Here is a 10,356-nt window from a genome sequence, read left to right on the forward strand (position 1 = left end):
CGCTTTCCTGCGCGTTTGTGCACGCGATGGCGATTTCTTTACCAAACTCCGGAAGCCGTTCGCTTTGGACCAAACCATTGCATGTAAATAGAGGGGGGGGATTGTCACCGTACTCGCAAGCCGTTCGCTTTGGACCAAACCATTTCATGTAAATAGAGGGGGGGGGGATATAATTTTAGATATAGATATAGTACGGGCAATGCCCTAGTAATTATAAATATCGTAATATATCTGTGAAACACTAAAACTCTATAAAACAACAACTCCTCATTTTCATTCCAAAACTACAAGCCAAGTTATCTACCGTGGTAACAACATGTATGGCTCTGGTTGCTTTTTTACACATATGCACACACAAGGTCTGTTCATTCTATGTTTTCTGTGAATACTTCAAGCTCAATTGTGCTAATTATGTAAAGCAATCTATTACAGGTAGTTAGAGCATTGGGGACTCATTATCTTTGCAATAAACTGGAACATTTGTCAACACTGGAAAAATGCCTAAAATTGAGTTTCAATGTCATTTCAACCGATGATGAAGCTTACTATGGATTAGCTATCATTTGAAATTGAATAATGATTATTTTTGCAGTTGGATACACATAATAATTAGCATCGAGAAATTCCATGCCTGTACTGGATTCCTGTAGCTGAGGTGTTTTAATGGAATACTATACTCATAATAATCATTGCATATAATATGGCCACATATGACATAAACCATCTTCATTTTAATTCTACAGAATGAAAGCATTTCAGCCTAAAAAATTGGTTGATTATCAGAATATTGTTTTATGAGTCTCTTTCAAACATGCAAAACAAAATTATGCTCTCATATTTCCATTGACAATTTATCAATTCTATTGTCTGCTCCCATAAGCACCTCGAAGGCACGATTTATGTCACATTTTACTCTGATAATTTTATAACTATTTAATTTGTTGAAAAGTCCATTGGACGATAAACTGCTTAAAACAGAAATTGCTGGGGAAATTGCTGCATTATTTGCCTCGTGTGCCGTTAACCTAAGCATAGTGTTGGCTTAACGGTTCAGGGGACTGGATTAAGAACTTTGGGTCCTGAGTGCTGTTAACTAACACAAGGTGCGTTATCTCAGCTAATTCTTCCATCTGAGATTGGCAAAATGAATCCCAGCTCACTGAGCTATCCCAGTTCCATGACTTTCTGAAAAAGCACAAAACGTTACAGCCAACAAGTAAGGCAGTTGTTGATTTTTCCAACGCTTAATTCTTCGACAGGGTGAGGAAAATACTTCAAAAATCCAGACCATTATTTCAGGTGCGTTGTTATGGGGGATATCGTAAAGGGAATTTTGATGAAAACATTGTGGAATGAACAAAGTGAGAATTTGGAGTCTTTCCATACAATTGCATCTTCACCATGGGCAGATATATTTTAATACATGTAGGAAGCAGCTTATGTAGTCATCATAAAACATGAAAGATGCAGGAATTGGCCATATATTTATCATACACACAAACATGATGGAATTTGATCAATCCACCTCCTCATTTACTCCAAACATGCCTCTTCCCTTCTCTGCACTTACTCCTATGTCCTTCACAAGCTTCTTTCCTTTCTCTGCCCACTCCTCCTACACATGTCTACTCTCCTTTTTTCTCCTTTGTCCTCCTACGATCTCTTTATTTTGTCAATTATATTTGTCTCAATTTAGCACCCAACCCTTAGTGCATATGTACTGAAGAGAGGACCCTTTATTCAGCGCCTGAATGGAAGGGAAAAGGTGTGTTTATTGATGCAATGGACCGACAATATTGATATCCGTCAGCAAATCGTAGCATTCCTCTTGACTGTGGCACCCGTAAACTCAGGAATCAGTATTTTCTCTGTTGCTGGGCTGCTTGCAGCTCCTAAGCCTGAAATTGTAACTGCTGGTTCTCATCATCATGGCAACAGAGGAAAAGACAGACCTGTCGTATACAATTTTGCTTGTTGCAGAAAGAAGCGAGGAGAAGGTCAGCGGGTGTAGAGCATTTTCACGTGATTAGGGCAATGAAGAAATAAAATAAACTATGTTGTTTGCTAATGAAAACAGCATTATTCAGAACTCACATTTTGAAGTTATCCTACCAGAACGCTTTGTAGATGTAATTTTTAAGTCATTATTTTTCAACATGAACTTCACCCCAAAAAATTTAACGAAGTTGTGAAATTACTAATCACATATTGTTATACTTTACAAAGACTTCTCTGTTTCTGTATCCATAACTCCAATTTATCTGAGCTCCATTCCACCCTCTGTACCTTTGCCAATTGGTCAAAGGCACAGACTTGTCGGACTGAAATATAAAATTCTTCATTATTTTGTGATGATGCATGATGCCAACGTTGTCTTTTTGACACAAAACTCCATACAGCAAGTTGGAAATGGTTTTCTTAAATTTAAGCTGGCAGGATAACAATAAGCCAGAGAACAGATTTAACACCAACAACAACAACAACCTTTTGTAGACAAAGTGCACCAAATATTAACTTTCTGCAAGCTGTGCATACACCAAAACCTCCCACAAAACCTATCTGTTTCACAAGTCTTTCAAAGTCTAAGTCCTGTTTTCCCTTTGGTTTGAGGTGGGACAGAGATCGAGAGTATGTCTGTGTACATGTGCGGGGGAGGGAGGGGAGGAGGAGGGGGAGTACACATCTGTGGGTTTTGAATGGAGAGGGAGACAAATAGGGCAAGAGTGAAGGTGTGTCTGTGTGTGTGTATGTTTGTGTATGTGTGTGCGGTGTGTGTGCGTTCGCATGATAATGTAAAGCGCCATGAGGGTCGTTTACTCTGCTTGATGGGGCTATATAAGACTCCTTTATTATTATTATTATTATTATTATTATTATTATTATCATTGACCCACGTGTCTTAAGAATTCTCAAATATATGATTAGTGCACACTCCTAGTGATTCATGTGCACACTCCTAGTGATTCATGTGCACACCACCTTACATTACTTACATACATTGGATAATGCAGCCAAACATTGGACAAACCCTTCAAACCTGCAGGTGCATTGCAATTTTTTTTTTCCAAAACGAAATTCGAACATGTATTACAGTATAAAGGTTGCAGAAGTAAAAATTGTAATCAAGATACTACAAGAGCTGACTGACCATTAATTAATGTGGACATGTTATTGGGTGTCAGATTTATGAAATGTATGTAATGTTGCATCTTCACAATGTAACTGTGGATATCAGCTACAGTATGTCAAAAATGATACTGCGGAGAGCAATGTAGCAGCAGACTGTTTTTAGCAGTAGGCATTTCAGTTTCTTTCACACACTGAAATTAAAGCTTAAAGTTCCATTTTAATTGTAATTTCATTTCCTGCCTACAACTCAAAATTCCTGATTTGTAGGCATAGTAGGCACTCTCTGTTGGCCAGAACCCTTGCAGCAAGTGCTGCTGTGGCCCTAGGGTCCATGGTCACCATTCAAGTGAACAGGTGCTATTGAATATATTGTTGCGTGAATCCCTTGGTTAATACCGGAGGATTGCGGATGGCTCAAACGGACTTAAATGGAGGCGACGATCAATTGCGGATTCGACTATGCTACGCAGGAGGAAGGAGGGAAGAGGAAGAAGCGGAAGTGAAGCACTGCCCTCTCTCCACCTCACCCCCAGGAATACCTTTGGCTACGGCTTCCCCTTCGCTCCCACCTTTTGTTCATATGTGTGTTGTACCGTCCACCAAACAGTGATGACTCCATCTACATCTCGCTGTCTGATAATATGGACCAACTTCTATCTACCCATCCCAACTCTCTCTTCCTCATATGTGGTGATTTCAACTGTCACCATGCCAGTTGGCTGGGGGTGGGTACCTCTCTCACCAGCCATGGCTCTTCAGCAAAGGACTTCAGTGACTCACTGGGACTGACACAATCTGTCAATTTCCCAACCCGGATCTCAGTCAATGGAGAATCTTCTCTTCTGGACTTGGTTATGACTAACTTCCCTGAAAATGTCTGCTGCTCTTCTTCTGCTCCAATCGGCTCTTCTGATCATGTGCTTGTTAAAGTGGACATCTCTCTGACCATTTTCAGAGAGCCTCCTCAGCGTCGACGAGTCTGGCATTTCACTCAGGCCAACTGGCACGGCCTTCAAGCAGCCATCAATCATCTGGACTGGTCTCCCATCTCTACTGCCTCTGACATCAACTCATCCTGGGAATTCTTCCAAAGTAAATTGCTCTCTCTCATGCACAGTTTTATCCCTTCTCGTCTTCAGTTGTCATACCCTTCCTCCCGTCCATGGTACACGGAATCTTGTGGTGAGGCTATTGCCCAGAAACAACTTGCTTTCGTCTCCTGGAAAGCAAATCCAACGGAAGGAAATCTCATTTCCTTTCACAAAGCCCGAAACAAGTGTGTGTCCACCCTCAGGAGAGCCAGGAAACAATATCTCTCCATCCTCAGGACCGAACTCTCTTATCTGTCTCCCTCTTCCAAATCCTGGTGGCGTCTGGTAAAATCTGTTTCTGGTGTTTGTTCCCCCTCCATCCCCTCCCTCACCTTAAATGGCCACACGGCTGACTCCGCACGTGAAAAAGCCGAATGCCTCAACTCTGTGTTTGCCTCTAAATCTTGTGTCCCAAACCCATCCCTCTCTGTACCCACTGTACCCAGTCGTACCCAGCTGCTCCTGGACTCTGTGTCCTTTCCTCCTGACAAGGTGGAAAAGTGTCTGTCAACCCTCGACTCTGATTCTGCAACTGGACCTGACGGCATCAGCCCACGGCTCCTAAAATCATGTTCTTCCGCTCTTTCACTCCCTCTCTCTGTTCTCTTCATCCTCTCTTTTGCTCAAGGTCATCTTCCATCTGCTTGGAAATCTGCCAACATCACCGCTTTGCACAAAAAAGGTGCAAAAACAGATCCCAGCAACTACAGACCAATCAGCCTTCTCCCAATTATCAGCAAAGTCATGGAATTCATCATTGCTTCAGATATGAAATCTTTCCTCTTCTCCAATGGCTGGATCTCTGATCATCAATTTGGTTTCAGACCTGGATACTCCACTCTGGACATGCTGCTTCTGCTTTCTCAACAATGGATGGAGGTCCTCAATGCCAAACAGGAAATTAGAGCAGTCTCCCTTGACATATCACGTGCCTTCGATACAGTCTGGCACCCCGCTCTGCTCACCAAACTCTCCTCTTTTGGTATCCATGGAAATCTCCACGCATGGCTGACGGACTTCCTCTCTAGTCGTAGTCAACGTGTGGCCCTGAATGGGTTTCTCTCATCTCCTCTTCCTGTTCAGGCTGGAGTTCCCCAAGGCAGTGTTCTGGGCCCTGTGCTTTTTCTGGTCTTCATCAATGATCTCTCTGACTCTCTTGAAAATCCTCTCTATCTCTTTGCTGACGACTCTACTCTCTGTCGCTCCATTCTTCATCCCTCAGATCGGCAGTCTGCAGCCTCCTCACTCTCTGCAGACCTTGACAAAATCACAGACTGGGCAAACAAGTAGAACATGTCTTTCAATCCTGACAAATCTCACACTCTTACGATGTCTCTCCAAAAAGACCGGCTGGACAACCCTCCCATCCACTTTCTGAATAATCCTCTCCAAGAAGTTCTGTCACTCAAGCTTTTGGGTCTCACTATCTGCCATGATCTTTCCTGGAAAAACCACATTTCAAATCTGGCCTCCAAAGCCAGTCGCCGACTGGGCATCCTCCGTCGTGCGAAGTCCTTCCTTGGCACACCTGAGCTCCTCACCACATACAAGGCTTTCATCTGCAGCTCAATGGAATACTGCTCTCCCCTCTGGGCTGGTGCTCCTGCCTCACACCTAGCTCGCCTTCGCGCTGTTGAAACCAAAGCATTCAGAATCATTGGAATCTCCCGCGATGAAGCTAACTCCAAGGGCCTCTCACTCACTCACCACAGGCAGGTTGGTGGTCTTTCCGTCTTCTACCGACTCCTCTCTGGCCTTGCCCCCCCAGCTCTCTCTGGGCTCTGTCCCGCAAATATTCCTGCAGGTCGCACAAGATCTGCCTGCAACCCTCTTTTGGTTAAACTGCCAAAATCAAGACTCTCTGCTCACCTTCACTCCTTCATTCCTCTTTTCTCCCGCCTCTGGAACAAACTCCCTCACTCTCTTCAATCCCACTCCACCCTCCAAGTCTTTAAAACAGCTGTTCACCACCATATCTTATCTTCCCCCATCCAAAACCTTGATCTTTTCTACCCCCGCTAATTTCACCCCAATTCCCCTTTTTGAAATACCAACTTCTGTCCTGGAAGTCCTTGGTGTCCTTGTGCTTTATACTTCTCCCTCCCCCCACCCCCCTTCCCATGCCTCCTCCCCCCCGGGCCCTCTCCCTTCCACACATCTCCCTGCTCTCGGATGTTGTGTTTGTGTGCTTCCCCTTTTCTCCCCATCTTGTCTTCCGCTCCCTCTTTTTGTGTATTTTGTTTGTCTGGTCGATTTGTTTGTGAAGTAAATGTTAGCTCTTTCACGAGCCTCGATTCAGTATACAAAAAAACAAAAACAAAAAAAATGCTTACCTCCCGGCTCGCGCACGCCAGCCTCTTCAACCTGGAAAGTGATTAACTCAAACGAGAACGGCTTTAAAAAGAAATGGAAAATAATTCAAGGGTTTATTCAAAATAAAGATCGAGACAGGGAAACGCGATGATAAATAAATGTCCTAAATCGGGACGTCCCCACAACTCACTTCAGAAACGAGACAAAGGGAGAGTGATTAAAATAATAATTGTTCTGTCATGTATTTGACATGGATGCGAGCTTATCTGGCTGTTGTGTCGGGTCAGTCAGCTGCGAGCGCGTCGTCTGACGCAGCTCCGGTGTTGGCGGGAACCGCCTTGTCCTCGGCGCGAACAATCTTCGCTCCGCGCCGCTAGGCCCGCATATGCCGTCAGGTAGGCCCCGCTTGCACGATCGACCTCCACCGTCCTTCCGACGCTCAGCGAGTGAGAACAGGTTCAAAACGAAGGGACAGTCAAACGCACGATGCCAAGGGAAGAGAAGAGAATGGGGAAAGAGAGAGGGAGACAGGAACGAAAAGGGCCAGGGAAGCACGAGAGGGAGGAGGGAAGAGAAGAGACAAAATGCCGGCGAGCCAGCAGTTTTATCACTCGTGGTCTGATATCAGCCATCCTTCCCTCCAACCAGCGTGGTGACCCTCGTCTTCTAGAATGCTCTCACCGTGCTGGTGTCCTCCCATTGGCTGAGTGCTTTTCGCCCTCCATGTCATGCCATCCTCGTGGCCAACCACAAGTCCTTCTTTTCCCCCAATCACGGGGCAGTTCTCTGTCCCTCCTATGGGCCAATCACTCTTCCTCCCCTGCTCTGCCAATTGGCACCCTGTGGTGTTGCTCGCCCCTCCCCATGACCAATGAACAGTACCCCTGGGCGTGGCTCCCAGCCTTGCTCGATGTTTGGTGCCATGGTGGCGTTGTGTGAAGCCGCTTCCCGCCGGTTTTTCCGGTCAGTCATTGTAAGGGGAGGGAATTTAATTACTGGTGTGCACTAAGGACCAATCTAAGTGTCTAAATGAGTGCGTTACCATAAGGGACACTGGGTTGGCGACAGAGGGTACGACAAACGAAGGAATTTTACCCATAATCCCTGTACTATTTAGCACGCCCCGCCCCCTCGTGGCAGGGACACAGATACGACTTATACCGACATCCGGGCTCCACAGAACTTATTACATATAGATTCCCTATCACGACAGTTGAGTTACCTACCTATACAGATCTATCTGGCTCTAGATATTCCTCTACCCAAATTCATAACAATATGTATGTGCAGAGTGATTTTTTTTAAAAGTGAGACCCCTAAATAATTCCCATATACTAAAAGCTATATCAGTTAGGATCCTAATATGTTGCCTAAATGGAGCCTAATGTTACAGAAAGCTGTGACATGATCCATACAATTGATTACCTTAAATTAAGTGCTGAATGTGTCCACCACCACACCATGTTGCATGTACAAATTCATTCTTCACAGCATGCTCTCTGGCAGAGTGTAGCGCAATTATCGGGGATGCCTTTTCGCAGTGGTTGTGCCCAAAATGCAAGTTGGGGGCCAAATCTTCCGCCATTCTTCCCTGCGTCAGGCACAGATTCATCAGGGCAGTGCAGTCATGGTCAGAGTACCGATCAGTCCCCATTAACCAGCCCTTTCCTTCTTGACTCTGTTTCTTTTATTTTCTCACTCTCACTCTCTCTCTCTCTCTCTCTCTCTCTGTGTTTTCCTCTGTCCCCCCCCCCCCTCTCTCCCTCACCCCCTCTCCCCCCCCCCCCCCCCCCCCCACTTTCTCTAACCCTGCCGTGGCCCTGACTTTGTGAAGGTGGGGTACACCATCCTGGATATGGGGAATCCTTGGGTCATTCCTGGGAGATTGATCGGCTGTCCCCATGCCGCAGGCTTGATCGACAGAACTGTCCGGGGCTATACAACAACAACACCACCAACAACAACACAGTGTGTAACTTTTTCTTGGGGAATATTGCTGATTGTGTCACTGACTATAGCTTTAAATTCACCAAGAGTGAGTTCATAGAGTTTGAGTGTATTTACCACCTTCCTTGAACTGGAATATGAACAGTGAGCTTGCTGTCCTAAACGTCTCAGATGTCTTCGGGCCTGCTTCCATTCTTTCCCGCACTTCATCCACTTTTTCTCTGGTGTAACAACAGTTGGCTGGTGCATGTGCTTCTTCCATGTAGCCTGTTTCTCTGAACTGCTTCACCAGTTTCCATATAATACTGATTTTGAAGGCTTAATTGTTGGCTTCCAGCAAGGCTTTTAATTCGTTTCAGTTTTTTTTGTCATCACACATAATATCTTTGATTAGATCCAAATAACTGAAACTTTGACCCATCTGTCCAAATAGGCCATGAGGGGTGACCGTCTACCATGTCTCTAAATAGACTTTCGTTGGACACCTATGGGGAATACATGAAAATATAATTTTCCAAATGAATTCAATGTGCTGAATCCAAATATGAATGCCGACACTGCTTCAAAATAGCACGTAGGCCTCTATGTTGCTCTTAAAGATGCACTTTCCCCCATATCGTCTTCCAAAATGAGGTCAATGCTTGACCATTTTCAACAAAATGAGGTCTGTGAGAGCATTGTAGGTTTTTGGTATTGATGATGGAGACATTCCTGGGATGATAGCCATGCCATCGAGAATCAAATGGTATTTTCTTGTCTTGGGCGGATAATTTGCACTTATTCAATTAAAAATCTTCAGCTGCCCCAATTAACCCCGGTGCTTGGCGTTTCTATGCTTGTGGGCTGAGCATTCTACGGCGGATTACGTCATTTCGGAAGTTGCATATTATCAGTAACCTAATTACCTCCGCCACCGAATGCGGACGGAGGTTATATTTTCACTCCTATTTGTTCATTGTCTGTCTGTCTGTGAGCAGGATATCTCAAAACGTTATCGATGGATTCAGATAACAATTGGTGGACAAGTTGGTTGTGTGACGAGGCTGACTTGTTTAGATTTTGGTGAATTCTGGATACTATAATTTTTTTTCTCTGGTGTGACAACAGTTGGCTGGTGCATGTGCTTCTTCCATGTAGCCTGTTTCTCTGAACTGCTTCACCAGTTTCCATATAATACTGATTTTGAAGGCTTAATTGTTGGCTTCCAGCAAGGCTTTTAATTCGTTTCAGTTTTTTTTGTCATCTCACGTAATATCTTTGATTAGATCCAAATAACTGAAACTTTGAAATAACTTTAGTCATTCTGTACAATTGAGATCAAGAGCCAAAAACTATGTTTAGCATGATATTTCAAAAAGTTGTGAACGGATTATGACCAAACCTGATGGACGATATGGTTAGTTGACAAGACAAGCCGATTAGATTTTGATTCAGCTCCGAATGCAGATCCAACCTATCAGTGAGATACAAAACGTAAACTTTTCAACCTGGCAGAAGCATGTGGTCTACCGAGTGCTGTTCTAGCTATATCTTACTTTACTTCCCAATAGTGTAGGTAACATGATTGATTTTTAATTTATATGGGCCTTTTTGTTGGAAGTGCCTCCAGAACAGAATAAAACTTCCACGTGCAATTCTGTGAAGTTAACTGTACACCGGATGGGATTTTATGGTGAGCTGTTTTTCATTCGTAACCTTGATGTAAAATATGTTATGGTTTCTCGCAGGTATCGCTCTCGGGCAGGATTTGATAGAGGTCACTCACTTTTCTTGGAGCTATCTAGTCTAGGTTTGATTCACGACCTGACTTTCAACTCTTCAATTGGTGCTTCGCTGGCAGGGTGTTTTGTATGAGTGTGTCATTCCTAGGATGGCC

The sequence above is a fragment of the Myxine glutinosa genome, chromosome 1 (genome assembly GCF_964187855.1).
Source record: "Myxine glutinosa chromosome 1, kmMyxGlut1.1, whole genome shotgun sequence".
NCBI lineage: Eukaryota > Metazoa > Chordata > Myxini > Myxiniformes > Myxinidae > Myxine > Myxine glutinosa.